This window comes from Antechinus flavipes, chromosome 3 (assembly GCF_016432865.1).
Source record: "Antechinus flavipes isolate AdamAnt ecotype Samford, QLD, Australia chromosome 3, AdamAnt_v2, whole genome shotgun sequence".
Taxonomy (NCBI): Eukaryota; Metazoa; Chordata; class Mammalia; order Dasyuromorphia; family Dasyuridae; genus Antechinus; species Antechinus flavipes.
The window spans coordinates 453,875,825-453,896,376 of record NC_067400.1 but is presented as its reverse complement, the minus strand read 5'-3'; the positions used below and the strand labels follow the sequence as shown (position 1 = coordinate 453,896,376).

The 20,552-nt window shown below is 38.2% G+C and overlaps 2 non-coding genes across 2 annotated transcripts; both read right to left on the bottom strand.

Moving 5' to 3' along the window:
* Window positions 1-18,438: 18,438 nt before the first annotated feature.
* TRNAV-AAC (transfer RNA valine (anticodon AAC)) lies at window positions 18,439-18,511 on the bottom strand. Its single transcript has one exon. It is a non-coding gene; the product is annotated as a tRNA-Val (tRNA).
* Window positions 18,512-19,086: 575 nt separating this feature from the next.
* TRNAN-GUU (transfer RNA asparagine (anticodon GUU)) lies at window positions 19,087-19,160 on the bottom strand. The gene has a single exon. It is a non-coding gene; the product is annotated as a tRNA-Asn (tRNA).
* Between the last annotated feature and the right edge of the window lie 1,392 nt (window positions 19,161-20,552).

Genomic DNA, 20,552 nt, shown 5'->3' with positions numbered 1-20,552 from the left:
CATTGGCTTTTTATTTACTTGAATTCAACTTTCTTTTAGTAAAATTTTTGTTTATATATTTTAATCCTGGATATTAATTTTTTCCAGCTTGCTGCATTTATTTTCAGGGTGGTCTTTTTTATATTAATGTCTTTATGAACAGTAATCCTATGATAAATTTTCTGTTGTCTCTCAGTGCACAATTAAACGTATTCTGCCAACTCTTTTATTTGACTTTCCAAGAAGAACTCAGTCATTACCCCACTGAGCTGCAACATCTTTGGTTTTTAAAAATAATTTCATTTAGAGCTTAATTTCTGATTATATACATAATGTTAATGTTGATATGATTCATTTCTTCCATGCAGAAACAACTCAATAAAACAAAGATCTACTTAGAATATCAACATTTAAATTTAAAGTAATTTTAATATGATGTTCTTTGCCATTTACGCCCCTTTAGGTCTTCAAAGTTATAAAATGTATACATAATTATTTGATTAGTATACCAAAACCAAAGTGATGCAAGTCTAATTATGTCCCTGTTTTTAAAAATGAAAAAACAAGAGATGGTCTAGAGATGTGAAGTGAATTGTCAGAACCAGAACTAGAAGTCTGATCTTGAATTCAAATCTAATGACCATTATTCCATATCATGCTGCCTTCAGGGCTGGATTTACTATGAAGTCAGTTTTGACTAGGATTTGAATTTTGAGGAGAGGAAGTTAGGGAATGGTAGGGTAAGAGGAAAAAGAAGACCAAGAAATAAATAATTCTAGCCCACCATGGCAATGGAGAAACTGAATAACTTCAGATTCTCTGGGCATGTCCCACCCTCCCTACCTTCTGGACTTCTGCTTGATTCTTTGGCCAAGAATGGCCATCTTGTATGACTGTCAGTTAAAATACTACTCACCTTTTGAAGCACAGATTAAGAGAGATCTACATGGGCGCTCTTCCCTCTCCACTTTCTGATATTCCAGAAAGTAAGGAATGTGGCTTTCCTTTAAAGCACTTTGTCCTAATCATGAATGTTTATATCCTTCTTTGCATTAAATTTATTTGTGTATGTTTTATTCTGTCTATATCTCTCTCCAGACTATAAATTCCTTGAAGGAAGAAACCATTCCCTACATCTTTACATCACACTTTGGTATTAGGCTCACATTATGCATTCAATACATTTTGTTTAATCTAATTGAAATTCCAAGATACCCAGAATCCTGTTACAGTTATAATTAAATTCTCAGGTCATGAGTAGAGAAAGATCAACAAGAAAAGGGTTAATTTTTGTCTTTTTGGTTTATGCACACAAAGGCAACAAATCTATTGTTTGAGGCAATGGGGAAGTTGTATGTGACTACCATATTGCAAAATAATTAGTAGGGATGCAGTGCACAATTATGTTGTGGATGCTTTGGAAAGTGCTGATGTTTGTCTACATATTAGATTCCTTTCATAAAAGATTTTGGAATGTAGGACCTATAGTAAGAAATACAGACTGGGATAAAATAGTCCCTAATATACACATCAGCATCTCCATTAAGGCAAATAAAAATTATTAACCATGAATAGAACTAACTCTAGACAAAACTGAAGTAAGTCAAATTCTGCCCACTTCCCAATTTCCTCTTTATGCATTCCTATTTCCCTTCTTTCCACCCCCTTTAATTGATTATATATATTGGAACTCACTGCTACAGAGTCCAAAATCATTCTCTTTTCATTCCTATAAAAATTCACTCCTTATCTCCACTAGTTGTCATGGAAGAAAGTAAGCTGATAACCTAATTCATATTAAGATGTGAATTCTGATAAAAAGTTTCAACTGTACATTCTGAAGAGTATTTCCATCCTTTAATAGTAGTAATCCTTAACCTGCAAGTTTCAGATAATATAGCTTGTGAATATACCAAGAGCAGCAGATAATCAGGGCCTTACAGAGTCTTCTGGCACCTATCAGGCAACTCCATAGGTGATAGTTCATAGTAACTCATAAAGCTGGATCGTATATGTCACTGTTGATATGTTTAAGCAGATTATAGCTGGGGTACGCCAATAAATAGTTGGCTTCTAACTCTTTGGAGGGAAACAAGTATGCATGATGTATAAAATTTGATCTGAATTATTAACATTTTCTTCATCACTATCTTGAATCTAGACAATCAACAAAACTCCAGATCAAGTTCAGAATTGTAGCTTTGCTCATTTCTAAGATGGAAATGATGACATTGAAAATTTAACAATTAGCTCTCCCCATTCAAGTTAGTTGCAGCATGTACTGGCTACAGTGTTTTACCAACAAAGTAACATATGCCAGAAGTTACTTAAGTTATATTAGTGAGGTCATGTAAGACTGAAAAGGGGAGATCAAGCATGTATTAAAAATGAGAGGCAACAAACAGATGGCTGGACAGTTTAAATGCATGTTGGTACCACCAAGCAGGTAAAAGAAAGATCCAGAGAAAGTCTGCTCATTTATAGAGGGTTTATAGAAAGACAGAAATAAGAAGCGTATATTAACAGAATAGAGAAGTTTTAAAAAGCAATCACAAAGGAAGAAAGTGAATAAAGTGAACTCTTCCTCATTCTTGACTCCCCTTTCCCCTCCAAAAAAAACCCAAAACCCAAACAAACTAACCCCTCCCCCCATCAAATGGTTTCACAAACGAATTCTCTCAAACTTTTTAAGAACAATTACTTTCAACAGTATATAAACTGACCAAATAGCTTTCAAAAAAACAAAAACAGAGAAGGATCTTACCAAATCCCTTCTATGACCCAAATATAGTCCTGATGCATAAATCAGGGAGAATCAAAACAAAATAAAATTATAGATCAATATCCCTAATAAACATTGATACAAAAATGTAAATGAAATATTAGCAAACAGGCTAACATGACAGTCGTAGGACAAGGATTATACAATATGACCAGGTTGGATTTTTGATTTATATCAGATTCAAGGTTGGCTAATATTAAGAATCGGGACAGCTAATTGGTACAATGGATAGAACACTGGACCTGGTATCAGGAAGAACTGAGTTAAAATGGGGCCGCAAAGATTTACTAGCTATATGACCTGTGTAAGTACACTTGCCTTAGTATCCTTATCTGTAAAATGAACTGGAAAAGGAAATGGCGAACTACTCCAGTATCTCTGCCTAGAAAATCCCAAATAGGTTTATAAAGAATCAGACACAACTGAAATGATTCAACAAGAACAACAAATTAATGTTGGGAAAACTATAAATTTCATTAAACATATAAAACAAAAGCAATAAAAAACCACATGGTTATATCACTAGATCCAGAAAAAGCTTTTGGAATATATCTATTTAAAAACAAGAAAGAAAAAAAGGCTCAAAAGCAAAGAAATAAATGAACCTTTCTTTAACATAATGCATAGTATATAATCTTAAAACAAAGAGCTAGCACTTTAAGAAGAATAAGCTAAAATTCTTTCCAATAAAATAAAGAGTGAAACAAAAATGTCCATTGTCATCACTTTTAATAATATAACAATTGTTGGCTAAAGTAATAAGTTTAAAAAAAAAAAAAAGGAAGGAATAGGTATGGTAAAGGAGATGATATATGATGGTGTACTTAAAGACTCCTACTGAGTCAACTAAAATATTAATTGAAACAATAACTTTAGCAAACTTGCAGTGTATAAAATAACTACACAAATTATCATTTCTGCACAGTACCAATAAACTCAGGAAGAAAAAATAGGAAAAAGAAATTCCATTTAAAATAGCTATAGAATGTATAAAATATTTGGGAGTCTAATTACCAAGATACACACAAGTTATATAAATACAATTGCAATCCATTGTTTACAGAAATAAAAGATCTAAATAATTAGAAAAATATTAAATTCTCATGTGTTGATGTAATAAAAGTTTGGATCAACATAATAAAAATGACAATACTATCTAAAATACTTTACTCATTCAATAACATACCAATCAAAGTATCAAAGGATTTCTTTATAGAACTAGAAAAAAAAAGTCAAACAACAGAGCTTGTTAGTAGCAGATCTCAAATTAGCCTACAAAGAAGCGGCAATTCTTCTAACAATATTTTACTAGTTAAAAAATAAAGAGTTTGATTCATGAAACAAATTAAGTATGCTACATACAAGAGCATATCTATCTAGCATCCTAGTGTTCAAAGATCTCAGCGCCTGGGATAAGGACTCACTACTGATAAAAACTGCTAGAAAAACTAGTCAACAGTATGAAGAAATTAGTTTTAGATCAATACTCTACCTCATAAACCAAGATTAGTTCAAAATGGGTATGTGACTTAGATATAAAGTCATATCATAAACAAAGAGAAAAAAAAGTTTAAAATAACCTATTGGACCTATAGAGAAAGGAAGATTTAATGACCAGACAAGGTATAGAAAGGATTATAGAAGATAAAATTGATAATTTTATTACATAAAATCAAAAAGTTTTTTTCACAAGAAAATCCAATAAACCTAAAAATAAAAAATGGGGAAAATCTCAGTTCTCAGATATGTAAGGAACTGATTCAAATTTATTAGAATAAAAATTGTTTCCCTATTCATAAATGGCCTAGAGATATGAAAGGGTAATTTTCAAGAGAAGTGACAAGTAGATATTTACAATCATATTAAAAAAATGTTCCAAGTCACTAATAAAAAGAGAAATGAAAACCATTCTGAGGTTTGACTCCACTCTCATCAGAGTGACCAAATGACAAAAAATGAAAATGACTAATGTTGGAGGGCTTCAGAAAAACAGGTACCTTGCTGCACTGTTAGTGGAGCTGTTTGTGTAGGCCTAATCATTTTGAAAATCAATTTGAAATTATACACAAAAGTTACCAAAGTTCCAAGGCAATCCTAAAAAACTTTGTATAGAAAATGCCATCTGCATCCACAAAAAGAACTATGGAAATGTAAATCAATACATGCTATGTTCACTTCTTTTTTCTGTTTTTTTTCCCCCCCTCTCCTATGGTTTTCCCCTTTTGTTCTGATTTTTCTCTCTCAACATGATTCATAAAGGGATGTGTATTAAAAAATAAATTTTAAAAGTTACTAAAGTGTGTATGTCCTTTGACTGTTCAGTTTATTAAAAGAGGTCAAAGAAAGAGGAACAAAAGTCCTCTTGTCCAATCTAAACATACAAAATAATTTACAATAGTTTTTTTTCTTTTTCTTTTTTGTGATGGTCCCAAACTGCAAACTAAGACATTGTGTCTGTCATTGGAAAATGGCTATTGTTTACCCTTCACTTTTTTAAAAAAGTTTTTTATTTTCAAAACATATGCATAGATAATTTTTCAATATTAACCCTTGCAAAACCTTGTGTTCCAATTTTCTCTCTTCTCTCCCTCACTTTCTCTGGATGGCAAGTAATTCAATATATGCATACATATTTATACAATTATCTTGCTCACAAGAAAAATCAAATCAAACATACCCTTCATTTTCAAAGAGGACAGCATCACAAAGTGATGACTTGATTTGTGATATATAAATATAATGGATTATTGCTGTGGTGTAAGAAATTAAAAAATAATTTCAAAGGGACAGGGAAAGACTTGTCTGAACTGATATAGTTATTACAGTATGTAAACTCAGAAGAGCATATAATATTATATCAATACTATAAAAATGAACTATTTTGAAGACTTTTATAAATTGAGAAAGAATGAAATGAGTTGAATCAGAATAGTTTATAAAATTGTAATTACACTGCAAAAGTAACTTTGAAAGTTCTAAGAACTATGATCAATATAACACCATTCATCCATAATTCCTGAAGAAAAGTGATAAAATATGCCTCTGTCTTATAACAAAGAGCAGATGATAGACACACAGTACAGGAGGAGATAAGTTTTTATGAACACCATCCACGTAGGAATTTGTTTTGTTTGACTATTCATATTTTCTAGAAAGGTTTTAGTTTTTCTTTTCTCAAAAGAAGGGAGGCAAGGAGGAAGAAAAATAATTTTCATTAATTAAAAGGATAAAACAATTTTAAAAAATACAAGATGAGAACATATGTGGAAGTTGTGGTTGTCTTTGTAAAGAAAACACTCACATGGGCCTCTATGATTGGAGATTGGTGCCACATACTTAGAAATCTCAGAACATCTCATTTCTCACCTGGCTTCACTTTATTTTGTTTTTAGAACATAGGTGGTCATGACCTTCCTGACTTTTCAAGGAGATGAGAACCCCAAAAAAGAAGGTGATCATGTCTTTCCTGACTGTTCAAAAAAGGGGTGAAAACATCATTAAAAAAGAGGTGGTTATGCCCTCCTTGACATCTCAGGAAGGGAGATGAAAACACCAAAGGAAATGGGAAATCAAATCAGATTAGTGGGTTTCTGAAGGGGCTCACTTGAAACAGGTATACATAAATCCATCAATATGAGAGGTATTACACATAATTTACATAAATTACGTAAGCACATAGCAATCTAACATAGGCTAGTAGTGATGTAACAAATAACATGAATCAACATGAAGAATTATACATGTCCATAAGTCCTAGATATAGTCCAAAAGAAATCTATTGCCCATTAGTTCATGGGCCAGAAATCCAATAATTCCTGGAAGTTTTGAAGTCCTGCAATAGTTTCATCAACAATTTTTCATCTTGGGGAATCCAATGATTCCTGCAGATTTTGAAGTTCTTCAACAGTCTCATTATCAGCCATGCTCTTTCAGTGTCAGATAATGTTTTTTAGGTCTTCTCCTTTGTTTTGAGGTTTTTCCTCTTTTTTCTGTCTCTGATGGACAAGGTGAGTGCAGATTGTTGGCACCCATCTGATTCCTTCTCCATCTGTAGAAATACAAGCAAACCCTCTCTCCCAGGCAGTTAACCTATCTGGTCCCTTCCATTCACCACTTTCTGGATCTCTCCATATCACCTGGCGATTACCTTGGAGCTGCTCACACTGGACACAGCCCTTCTGATGGGTTAAAAAAGCCTGTAGTCTCTCCATTTGTAATCCTTTTCTCCCATCTGATTGCTTTTTGGCTGACTGATAACATCAGAGTCCTGAACTTAGAAAGATGTAACCTGGGCTGCCATCATGCCCCACCTGTCTTTTGATTGAGGTCTTAAAGCTGGACCTATCTTCCCATGTTCATCATAGTCTGGGTATAATAAGCATTTGTGCCCACTGTGGCACAGTGTCTTATGATCTCCTCTAAAGGAGCATTTTTGTGTAGTCCCCATATATTTCTTTTGCAAACCTCATTGGCATTTTCCTTAGCCAGATGTCTGATCATTATGTCTGTAGCTGCATTATCTCCAATGTTTCTTATTACAGCTGTTTGCAAATGTCCCATAAAATCTGCCAAAGGTTCACTGGGACCTTGCTCTATTTTTGTGAAGGCTTCCTCTTGATCTTTCCCTGGGAGGGAACCCCAAGCTTTTATAGCAGCAGTAGCAATTTGCTCATATGCTCCTATGGGATAATTAATCTGTTCTGAATTCTCTCCATATTGACCTTCACCTGATAGTTGGTCAAAGGTGATTTGTACATTAACTCCAGTTTGCTTATTGTGTTGGGCTTGAACCCTACATAATTCATGATACTCCAAAAGCCACAACAAGTTGTCCCAGTTCTAAATATGTCCTTGCTATGGATTTCCAATCACTAGGGGTTAGGATTTCATAAGCCAAAATCTCTAATATCATCTTAACATAAGACGATGTAGCCCCATAAAGAATGCAACCCTTTTTCAAATCATTGATTTTTTCCAAATCAAAAGGAGTGTATCTTCTCCTTTTTTGACCTAAAGAGTCAAGCTCTTCAATCACAGGGTATGTATTTATAAAATCAGATATATCCTGTCCTTTTTTAGCCTTAACCAATGCTTTTTGTAATTATGTCTTAGTCTGCTTCATAAGTGGTGCTGAATGTGTCACTGCCTCTCCCCTTCCTCCTTCTCCCTCGACCTTGAAGGGTTAATTGAGGGAGGTAGGTCAGGGGATGGGAAATGTTCCTGTTGTGAAGTGCCATACTCAGAATTGCACTTAACTCCATTCTTATCTGATTCTTCATCCTTTTCACCTAGTTTATTTAGAACCCCCCCTCCTGCTCTTTTGTCTTTTTCCTTATTCTATAACTTATATAATTCCCTAAAGCCAGTTGTATTAAATTATATGTATTAAGTATGTCTTTGGAAATTGAGTCAGATCCATTATCATTGTAAAATTGACATAGTTGCTCTCCTACTAATTTCCACTCCTCTAGATCCAATTCTTTTTCCATAGAGAACCAAGGAGATGTGTACTGTACAGTTTCTAAAAGTTCAGTGATCTGCTCCCAAATTATAATCAAACCTTGGCTTTTCATAAATCTGACAATGCTCTCTACACATATTCCTTGAAGAGGAAAAGAAGGCTGTTTTCTAAACATCTGTCCCATTTTAACTGAAATACTACTTTACCCCCCTTAACAAAGTTTCCTTGTCTATTTTTATACTCATCCTAATTCTGGGTCACAGATGAAGGTTCTTGGTCCCATGCTGGGTGCCAAAATGTAATATTCTTCTCTAAAATGTAATATTCTCTGGGAGCAGCCTTCGTTTCAGTTCAGTAATAGCCCCAAATGCAGCCAGGAGTTAAAGTCCAAATCCTTTATTGTCTCCTTCAAAGTCTTGTCTCCTTCACTTGGGGCTCGCCTAGTTTTTCTGGAGGCCTATCTCTCTCCTTGTTTTCGAGAGCTCCTGCCGCTAGTCCTTTGCCTCTGCCAGCTTCAGCCTCCAGCCAGCACAAAGGTAGGAGATGGAATGAATCTGTCTCAGCCTCTGAGAGCTTCTAATGGGCTTGTCCTTTCTGGCCTTGACAGCTCCTCCTTATATGTTCCACACTGAGCGTACACCAATCATTATATCACTAGGAAACCATTATTTTTTGTAGGATTAAATCAATGCTAAACTGTCTTCTCAATTCCACTTCTTAGCACCTTGTAAGAATCCTAATACTTTTCTTTTCCCATTATCCCGGGAAATTAATTATTAGAATACACTTCACTACCTTGCAAGATCCCAGAAGCTTTTGGCTTTCACTATTATCTTTTGTCCCTCTAATATTCACAGAACTTCTGCTTGACTGCCTTCTCAAATTCCTGGAACTGGTTCTTTTTGATCTTCTTATCCCACACTTCTTGTGGAATATATGTCTTGTATTCAGCAGAAACTTGATATTTGTTGAATTGGGTTAACATTTTTAAACTGTATAATCTTGGGCAAGACACAAGACTCTAAATCTCATTTTCTTTATCTGTAAAATGGGGATAATACTTCCATTACCTACATTGCAGAGTTATTGTGAAGAAAGCAGCATGAGAACCTTATCATGCTCTAGAAATGTGAATGAGTTTAGCAGATAAAAATTGTCTACTGTTTAGACTAAAGTTAACATTTCAAGGTGAATAATTTAATTCTGTGATCCTTGCTAGTACTGAAATAAATTGTATATGCTAAGTATTTTCTCTCTTTTAGAAGCTTCTATTCCTGCAGTCCTAGTATCTACTCATTTATATGATATGATTCCCACAGGTAGGCTTATTTTTATAAATAGATAACTGATTTTACCAGAGATAAAACACCTGCTTCTGTATTTTGATTTTTTAATAAAAGATAGAGTCCATCTTCTTTATTAAAATAGCAATTCAAAATAGATTGCTTCTGAATAGAAGATGAGCTTGCTTAGAATAATCTCAGAATTATAAATAAAGAGTAAGATTTAAAAGAAATAGACACCTCGAACTATAATGCAACACCCTGATGACTGACAGAATGTTATTCTTGTTCTTAAAAATTCAGTCTAACTTTTGTGTTTTCTCAGACTTATTAGGTAGGGTTCACTTGGAACCCTGTCTTAATGACAGAAAAAATTGGACTACTTATGTTCATTATTCCAGTCTTCAGAGATAAATGAGGAGTTCTTCCTCTTCCTCTTCTGGCCAGCTAGCAAGTACACTTTGTTGTTTCTGGGTTGTTGTTTTTTTTTTAAAGACCCTGAAAATCTATTTTCATTTTGTTGTTTGTTTTCTGAGGCATCAATTTTGTCTCTTCATAAGCTCCATGATAAATAGGGTAACTCAGTTCTGACTACTATATTCTCTGTCTCTCTCTGTCACTGACTTTCTTTGTCTCTCTGTCTCTGTCTCTGTCTCTTTCTCTCTCTGTCTTTCTGTCTGTCTCTGTCTCTGTCTCTCTGTCTTTGTCTCTCTTTCCTTCTTTGTGGCCTCAAATTGCCAAAAACTCCACAGAAAAGCAAAAGATGCCACACATCCAGTGAAGTCCCTGCAATCAGCGGAATAGTTTTGGTACAGCATCTTCAAGCCTGTGTTTAGTGGGCCTTTGCAAATTTTCCCTTGATTTCAAATATTTTGAACAAAACAAAACTATTTAAAAACACAAATGTGCTGCATATAATATTTGTATATATATACACATGCAAAGCAGTACATTTCTATATAACATATTAATTATTCTGATGGATTATTCTTTCAAGTGTTTCTAGTCACCAGTGGAGAGAAGCAGAGCTATGTGTTTGTTCCTATTGCTTTTTAGCATAATAGTGATGTGGTTGGATACCTTCAACAAAGACAAAAATGGCATCAAGGTCAGTTACCCCACTGATGGTAAATTATTTGACTTGAAAAGGCTGCAAGCCAAGACTAAAGTGGAGGGAGTTGGTGGGTGACTTTTTGTTCAAAGATGATTGTGTACTCTTTGCAGCCTCTGATGCTGAGATGCAACAAAGTATAGATTGGTTCTCCTCTGCTTGTGGTAATTTTGACCTGACAATTCACATCAAGAAAACAGAGGTTCTCCATCAGTCTGAACTACATAATTCATACTAGGAACTATCAGTTATAGCAAACGGAGAAATTTTGAATTCTATGGATGAGTTTACTTACCTTAGCAATATACTTTCCAGAAATATACACATAGATAGGTTTTATTCTTTCTTTTTTTTCCCGTGAGGCAATTGGGGTCACACATGCAGGAAGTGTTAAGTGTTTGAGACCAGATTTGAACCTGGGTCCTCTAAACTTCAAGGCTGGTTCTCTATTCACTGCCCCAATGTACATACAGATAGAGATCTGGCAATATGCATTGTCAGAATTAGTTCAATGTGTGGGAGGCTTTCAAGGAAAGTGTGGAAGAAAAGTATTAAGCTATCTATCAAACTGATGGTCTGCAGAGCCATCCTGCCGGTTCTATGCTTGGGAAGCCCAGACAGTCTACCAGTGCCTTGCCAGGAAACTGATTCTGGAGATCACCTGCAAGATGAGGCTCCAGAGCCTGAGGTCCTTTCTCATGCTAAATTGCCAATCATTCAAATTCTACTGCAGAGAATTCAACTCCAGGGGGCTGGCCACATTATTCAAAACTGCTTCAAAGGTATTTTACAGATTCACACAGAACGAATGCTGAAAAATCCATACAAGGACACTTTCAAGGTCTCTCTGAAGAACTTGGAATCAAAGATGAGACATGGGAGACACGGGCACAGGACCGCCCAGCATGGCATGCTCACATCAGAGAAAGCCCTGAGCTCTATTGTAATACTGGAGAAACTGAGGCAAGAGAGAGGTTGGAGAGTTTTTAATATTTTATTAGAGGGAGAGATTTACTGGGGCCAAAACAGGATCCATGTTGACCCCAGCAGGTTGGATCAGACTGTTATCTCAAATTATCCCAGAGGACAAGGGATTCTAGGGATTCTTATAGGGCTTCAGTGATAAGGGAAATAAAAGTGGGGATAGGGAGGGCGAGGCTTGAGCACTGGTGAGCAGGAACTTCCAGAAATGGACCATAAATTTGGTTCTGACAGGTTGGGGGTAAGGAAGGATCATAAATTCTGATAAGTTGGGAGGAGGAGGCAGAATGTCTGGTTCAGACGGTTCCGTCTAGGTATCAGAGATAAGCCATCTAGAGTTTATGACTCTTTGGAATGCTAGAGTAAGTAGCCAGGGCTCCCAGCCCTAATTATCTCAGTCCTAATGGTCAGGAAAGGGGGTTGCCACCAGAAAGATTGAGGCAGAACAATTCTGGGAAAGTGAAGTAGAACAATTCAAGGAAATTGAGGCAGAACAATTCAGGGAAAGTGAAGTAGAACAATTCAAGGAAACTGAGGCAGAACAATTCAGGGAAACTGAGGCAGAACAATTCAGGGAAATTGAGGCAGAACAATTCAGGGAAAATGAAGTAGAACAATTCAGGGAAACTGAGGCAGAACAATTCAAGGAAACTGTGGCATAACATTATGAGTAAAACAGAATTGTAGTAGTTCAAAAGAAACATGATATGCACAAATTTAGATACATCTCCACCCAAATGTGCACATGGACTATTTGTGCCTAACCTGTGGTAGAGCCTTCCTAGCTCACATGGGTCCAATCAGCCACAGTTAGACATACTCTATCTTGACCCCAACACAGTCATTTTGATCTTCTCCTACCAGGAAGGCCAACCACCAACCAATGGCCAAAATTTCAACCAGTCAATAAGCATTTATTAAGCAACTTATTGTGGAAACAAAGAAAAGTTTTAAACAATGTAAATGGAAGGTGATTTCAAAAGGAAATAATGTCAGTAGCTGGAAGGGAAACTACAAAGACCTCCTATAGAAGATGGACATAAACTGAGCCTGGAAAGAAGCCAGAGACACAGTGCCCACCACATGGTAGGTACTTTATAAATGTTTGTTAATTGAGTTATTGAGGAGGCAGAGCTGAAGAGGGAGAATATTCTAGGATTAGGGAACAGAACAGCCGCATTGTGAAAAGGTACTGATCTGGGGAATAGACTATTGTGTTAGAAGAACCTGGAAGCTGATGTCCCCAAACTCCATTGTTTCAGATCTACATGAGAATTTCATTAAAATTAGTCCATTTCAAATTATGCTAAAAAAAAAAAGTCACTAAAATGTCCATCCCTTTTACCTCAGAGATCCCATGCCTAATTAATGTCCCACATATTTGCTTTCTGTGTTTCTGCTCTACCAGGGTATTCTGATTAAGATTTATCTAAATGGCATTGAACTTGAGATCATGATTGTTTCTTTTTTTTTGCTTTTGTGTCCTCAGTACCTGATACATAGTAGACAATTATTAAATGCTCATGAACTAATTGATTGATTGATATATAGACTCTATATATTTGCAGAACAAATTGCAGTACAAGAAGATGAAATGGAACATCATGCAATTATAATGATCAAGATTGAAGAAATTCTTCTTTCATTACACAGGTAGGGAACTAGAAGAGTGGAATATTGCATATGTTGTCAGACAAAATGTATGAATTGGTTTTATAGCATGCCGCCTGTATTCTTCCCTCAAATTTGTGCCCCCACTAACAGGTTTAGTCCCCAATGGGGCTGCTACTCCTTCAGGTTCTAGTGATAATGGTAGATGGTTACATCTACTACCATAGTTCATAATTTCTTGTCAATATGCTTCCACCATGAACAATAATCCAAGAAATTCAATAAGCTGTTGTTATCAAAGGCATTTATTGACAAGGTGCGAGAATTGAGGGTAAGATATCCCTTTGGCTGGTGGCAGGTTTTGTGAAAGAATTCACAAACTCCAATAAATACAGGCACAAGGTTTGTGGCAAAGAATGGGTTTATTTATGCTAAGAAAATAGTACTCTAAGAAGATAGCTTTCTTAGAGCATAAAGAATCTTGTTAGGATAGTTTTGCAGAGATGAGTTTACATTGAAAAGGAAATATCTTCATCAATGGGCTAAAACCAGAAGGGCAAATAGCTAAAATGGGTTTACACTGAGAAGAACCAAATTCTCAGCAGGCCTTCCTGATTAGGAATTAGCAAAGATGGGTTAAGAAAACAGTATGCTGAGAAGACAGCTTTCTTAGGAGGCAAACTAGATTAGGAATTTAGCAAAGGTGGGTTGATAGACCCTTGGTTATATCAGGTCAGTCTTGGCTTGGAGTTGGAGAGCAGTTTGAACCACTCAATAGAGAATGTTGACTATGCCCCAGGCTGAGATTTCCAATTGAATGAGATTATTTATCTGGGAGTAGTCTGAGAAGGATATGCCCCTCCCAGAGGCTAGGAGGGTTTGAGAGTCAGGAGCACCCTTCCCCCCAAAGGTCAGAACCTTTCAACCCTTCCCCCCAAAAGATCTCAGTTTACATCAGTGTTTTCTCAACAAAAAGTGGGGAAGGTAAACTGTGATTTTTGGGGAAAACATCTCCCCAGAAAAAGTAACATTAGAAATAAAAAACCAGAGTTACAGGGTTCTGTAAATAGAGATCTCCACTATTGTAGAGATTTCCTGCCCCATCAGGCTATTCTGTCAAGATTAACATTAGAAAAAAGCATTATCACACTGAAATGAATCTCTTGAGGCTTCAAATTTAACACTTCTCTCTTCCTCACTCCCACCCCCACCCCAATCACTTGATATCCTGTCCCTCTTCTTCAGTCTCGGAGATAAGGAAAGTGTCTAAGTATCCTTACCTGATATGCTTCTTTTGTTGTTCTCAATGTCACTCTAAGGCTGGCTAAAACCCTATATGCCCCTGTATATGTGTGTGTGCCTTCCTTTGTTTAGGAAGTTGCCATCCACCTGGAAACTGCTAATTAAACTTTTTATCTTTTAGCCCCTCATTGTGATTTATTGACCTCTAGTCAAATGGTTCTAGTCAAGAAGGATCTTAGGATCTCTGGGTTGAGCAATTTCTTAATAAATTATTGCTATAGAACATTGACTCTCCTATAAATACACACAGGGTGGGGAGGGAGAAAAAAGAAAGGAGGAGAGGAATGAATTGTGAAAAGAATGACATTAGGCCTAAAGTTAGAGTAGTGAATCATCTATGGGGATCACATGTGGCCCAGGAAATTTACAACTCTGGAATTGTGGGGTGTTGAGGATTTGATGTCCTTTCTCCAGGGAATCACATTGTCTTTGCTAGGTGGCCAAGATGACCAGAAAAAAATTATTTTGCTTCTGGATTTATTCTTCCATAATTTTCAGATTGAGGTTCAGCTTTAACCCTTATCCCAGGTGCTACTCTGCTTTTTCAGTAATATTATTAGCCTAGAATAGGCTGAAACCTCTTTTACTCCTCTTGATGCTGTTTGAGTGGTAGATTAGTGGCTATAAGAGAGTTGTTAAGAATCCCCTTTAAATCGGCCTCAGGTTTTAAGAGTGAAAGAATTCACTTATTCCTGAATTATTAGTTGCAAATGAAAATTTATTGTTAGAGAGAAATCAGTTTACCAAGAGACTGACTTCTGTAGTGACAGATCTATTGGAAAATGGAGTTTTGCACTGAGAATGCAGTTCTCAGTGGACAGAAGGTCCTGGCAGCAAAGGGAGCTACCAAGGTCCATCAGCAAAAGACCTTCATTGAAGGAAGCTGTTATATTAGGTGTCTTGGTGGGGGCTGGAACAGCCCAAGCAGGTCAGACTCAGTTGGGGCTAGTGGGTGGAGTCCCAAGTTGGCTCATCTACAAGCTGGGTTTCAGCTTGAGCTGGAATTTGAATTGAATAAGTTTCCTTAATTGAATAGGGTTGGAATTCTAGATTACTGAATGAAACTGTGTTGTTTCCCTCTGTCCGGGTCCCTCACTGAGGCAGAGTTGAAGGAAATTTTCTCCTTTGAGGATTTTTAGAGTTTCGAGGTCCCTTCTTCATTCTATAACCTTGGATCTGAGATTTGCTAAATGTCAGGCAGGAAAAAGAGAGGGGAAAATGTTTGTATAATTTCTTCTTTGTACATCTCTTTATTGGTCCAGACTGGGCCCCCTTCAGGGAGAGATGTTACCTTAACTTACAGTGACTATCCAATATGTTTCCTGAATATTCATTTCTGCATAAGTAATCTATGACCAAGCAGTGGACATTTGCCCCGAAATCCACCAAACAATTCTGGGGTTCAAAGATCTCCAGATTTTTAAGTCTAATATTCTGTGATTCAGTACAAATGTGTATTGGACCAAAAAATATGGGACAGTTTGTACCCTGAGGGCAAATTCATTGTCTCTAGAAGCAAAAGGTGTGGAATAACTCAATCATTTTTGATAGACTTCATCCTTACATCTAATAATCTCTGGCCTTGCCCCTCAGCCTAAGAATTTGCTGACATCTAAAAGACAACCATACTGGTTGTTTTTTTTTTTTTTTTTTTTTTTGTTTTTTACTCTTCCAAGAAAAAACTCTCTTCATGAGGGGAAAAGGGAGAAACATAAGGTAATGTCATATAAAAATGAAAAGCAACAATTAAAAATAAATAAAAGGAAAAAAGTGAATCCAATTCAACCAGAAAAAATAGTCTGTCTTTAAGTTTTCCTTGCACAGGAAAACATGATTTATAACTCACACAATACACATGGATTTTTTTCATTTTAGTTTTATTTTTGAATCCTTATCAGGGTATGTGTAGGTTTTTCTGTTTGCCCTATTGTAATTCCTTTTGGATGATGATAGCAAGAATTAGTTGCTGTAATGCCTGGCACAGTGCTCTTTAAAAGGGATTTTTTTCTAAACTAAATATTTTAAGCTAAATATTGCCTGTAGAGACTGTCTTCCTTCTGCTCCTGCCTTTGTCCAGACTCTGCTGGAGAAGGTTGACTCGCGTTCCAGGAAGAATGCAGCTGCCTCTCCAGCTTCCAAGGAGAGTGGCAGTCAACCTTGACTGTCTCCCACCGTTGTATCTGAAGCATATGGCTCACACTTCAATCAACAGTAAATATATCTGCACAGCAGGTAGTTGTTGGAGCATTTGATAGTGCATAAACTGAGATCCAAAACCTGAAAAAAAAAAAAAAAATGTCTTTTCAGAATCACAGCATTTCAGAATTGGAAGAGATCAAGAAGGACTGAATCAGAATCTAACAAAGCTCCTAAATGATTCTACCTCTGCTTTAAATCCCGCAGGGAATGGACTCTACTTTTTGCCCAGGCAGTCTTTTCTACTTGGATAGCTCTCATTGTTAGGAAGTTTTGCCAAAATTTGCTTCTTTGAAACCTCTGGCTCATTTTTCCTACTTCTGCCTCCTGGGGCCAAGCAGAAAACATCTTCCACACGAATTACCTTCAAATCTTTGAACAAAGGTAACACGACCCCACTGAACTGTTCTCTTCTCCAGGCTAAGCATCCCTATTTCTTTCAAGGGATCTGCCCATGGCACGTGAAGACACGCTGAAAGGTTATCTTAGTCATTTACCACCCAGTCTCACAATGGGCCAGGCACTGTGCTGAGCGAAGAAAGGCCTACGCGGAGTTTGCATTCTAATGAGGGGAAAGGTACTTGGAAAAAACTAGGTTCATACTCCCGATAAGGGTTTTTCAAAGAATCACATTTTTAAATAACTGAAGGAAATGATAAATTTCATTTGAAGGTTCCTGAAAATAGAGATAGAATTCCTTTCCCATTCATCTGTGAAATCTATTCACGGACCTCAGGACTCCTGTGCTAAAAGTCACCACGTTAAAACTTTTAAAACATTTTCCTAATCTTTTGCAAAAGGAAGCACACACACACACACACACACACACACATTCATGTCTGCATTTGAGTATATATACACATCTAGATCTGCATCTCTCTCCCCTCTCAATCTTGCCCTCCCTTCCTCTCCCTCTCTCTCTCTCTCTTCCCCTTTCCCCCTCGGTCTCTATCTCCCTCTTCTCCTCTCCCCCACTCCCTCCCTCTTCCCCACTCTTTTCCTCTCTCCCTCCTTCCCTTTCTTCCTCCCTCCCTCCATCCCTCCCTTCTTCCCTCTCTCCTTGATTCCCCCTCTTGTCCCCCCGCCCCCTAATACGCAGTAAGTGACAGAGGGGACTACAGAGCCCTTGCATCCCATCACCTCGTTTACCGTACCTGCCAGAAAGCAGTCTCCAACCGTTCTCCCTCGAGTATGTGCACGGAACCTCTCCTGGGGACTGCACTATCTTAGCTTTAGATCTCGAACTGTGTTTTTATTTTTACACTTCCTCAAGTGCTTTTAGAAACAGGATGGGTGTTAAAAGATTTTTTCCCCCTGATGATTATCAATGTACGTTCTGAGAGCTAAATTAATAGTTTCAATGGCATTGAATGTGCCTACAGAATGGAATAGTGATTAACACAGCTTTCCAAAGACTTTCGAGGAAAGACGTTGCAATTTAGCCTTTGCAATGCCAGGAGAAGGCTGGGCAGAGCTGCTGGAGACTGAAGGGAATAAAAACAGCTTATGGGGCGGATCCTCTTGTGTATGGAGGATTTCAGCAGAAAACACAGTTGCGAGAATTCTGCGGAAAAGGGGCACATAGAGGAGTTGCTTTGCCAATTCCCATCAATGAAATGACAAACGAAGGAAAACATTGAGTTACACCACTCACAATTTACCAAATTCATGAAGGGGGAACTGAAGATATAAAGCCATAAATTTTGTTAGAAAAATGTCACTTAAGAAAACTTGTTTCCGCCCGGTTTCGAACCGGGGACCTTTCGCGTGTTAGGCGAACGTGATAACCACTACACTACGGAAACTGTGCTGCAGCTTAGCGTCATTCTGGCTTTATTTATATTCAATGTAATAGCGGGAGAAAACTGGGAAATAAAAAGAGGAAGCTGGGATGATTTAATGAATGAATATGCGATTGTATTTCTCTCGACCACGGACAGCAAGGGTCACTTCGAGGACGACGATTCTCTCTCTCTCTCTCTCTCTCATTTTGGAGATTGCCCGGGAGACCAGGCATAGGCAGGACTGCAGAGCAGAAGCACGCTTCCCAACCCAAGGTCGTGGCGCGGGCGGCACGTGCTCCAAGGTTCTTTATTTCGCAGCTCTAAGAAGACCCCAAAAACCGTTTATTCAGGTTCTCTTTCGGCTTCTTACAGCTACGAATTACAAAAAGGAGGACCAGGTTTTGCAAGTACAAAGAACGAGCGCACGAACTACACGTAGCCCAAGCTCCGCAACCTCGCCAACCCGTGGCCCTAGGCCTAGTAACGTATGGTAATGAACGATGGGCTGAGCAGAGGAAAGCAATGGGTGATTTTCCAAATAGGAAAATTCGCCGCTGCTAAGATTTTCGCTCTGTACGAAAACACTTCTAGGCGTACGTCCCTGGGTGGGCTCGAACCACCAACCTTTCGGTTAACAGCCGAACGCGCTAACCGATTGCGCCACAGAGACCCGCGTGCATAGTTTGTGGCGCCAAGTATATATGTTTGGTTGGTGGGCAGCAGGGACCAGATTGCCTGGCACAGCTTCGCGTTCGGAAGCGGCAGAAAAAACTCGGACTAGTGGATTTCAGGAAGGGAGCCACAAACCCTGAAGAGGCGGAGGAGGAGTCAGGCTCGAAGCGGAGATCATCTGCAGCCGAGGAGAGAGCCGCTGCCCGCCTAATCTCGCCGCCCGGCCTAGGTCCCAGCTTCTTGGTTAGCTCGTGGCGGGTCTCGCGGATCGAGGACTGTACCCCGGGGCGGTGCGAGGGCCCGTGCACTCTCTGCTCGGTTTCATTTCCAAAGGCACTTGGTCTCGGGGGGAGAGCCACGGATCTCTAGAACCCCGGGAGGGTGAGACGCCTCGGCCCGAGGGTCACCCAGGCGCCCCTAATGCCTTCTTTTTGCATTCTTTCCCTATGTGCACAGGACGTGGCAATAAGCCCGGGAATAGGGAGTGCGCCCGTGACTTCTGGAGTAGGAGGCCCGCCCGCGCTTTCTCGGCATCCGATTACCTTAGAATATTTTGGACAGAAATTAGAAAAGTGAATTTCTAAGTAATTAAGTAGGAAGTTAAATGACTTGACCAGGATATCACGGCCTGTCAGTGTTAGACGCAGGATTTGAACCCCTTCGGATTACTTGACGGAAAATAGAGACTGGAAAATCCTTTTATTAAGATTCAGCTGGCCAGTCCGCTCGGGTCCCACCTCCTTCCTTCTTCATTCCTCCTTCTGGAGGTGAGGAAGGGGCTCACCTGCCTAGGAGTGGAGACCAGACTTCCATAAGCCCTGGAACTTTGGTTCAACTTCTGCTCTAGGAAGTGTTGGAGAATGCGATCCCAGGAAGCCCTCCAGAGCTCTCCCCAGCGAGCACGGTTTGCCATGCTCCTGACACAGAAAATAGAGTTTGCCCACCATGGGAATGAACCTCGTTTCATATTCTGGCACCATCGTAGGCTGTCTTTCTGCTAGTAGAATAAACTCCTTCAAAGCAGAGATTGTTTCCCCCTTTTATTTCCCTCCTATATTCTCGATACCTAGAACTAGGCCTTTCAAAACCAGGACTCAGTGGTTCTCAAAGCATGGTCTAGAGAACCCTGGGGATCTCCGAAACCCTTTTGGAGGGTCTACGAATTCAAAAATAATTTTTATTCCCGATATGGTAAATGTCTATAAATAGAATCCAGATAAACAAAAACGCTTTGGAGAGATCCTCAATAATTTTTAATAGGATAAAGATACTGAAAACAAAAGTTTGAGGACCACTGAGAGTGTAGGTTCTTAATAGATGCTTGTTGAATTTCTTTTAAAAGGATGGTAAGTCAGCACTTTGAAAAGTTAACAGCGGTTGCAGAGTCAGG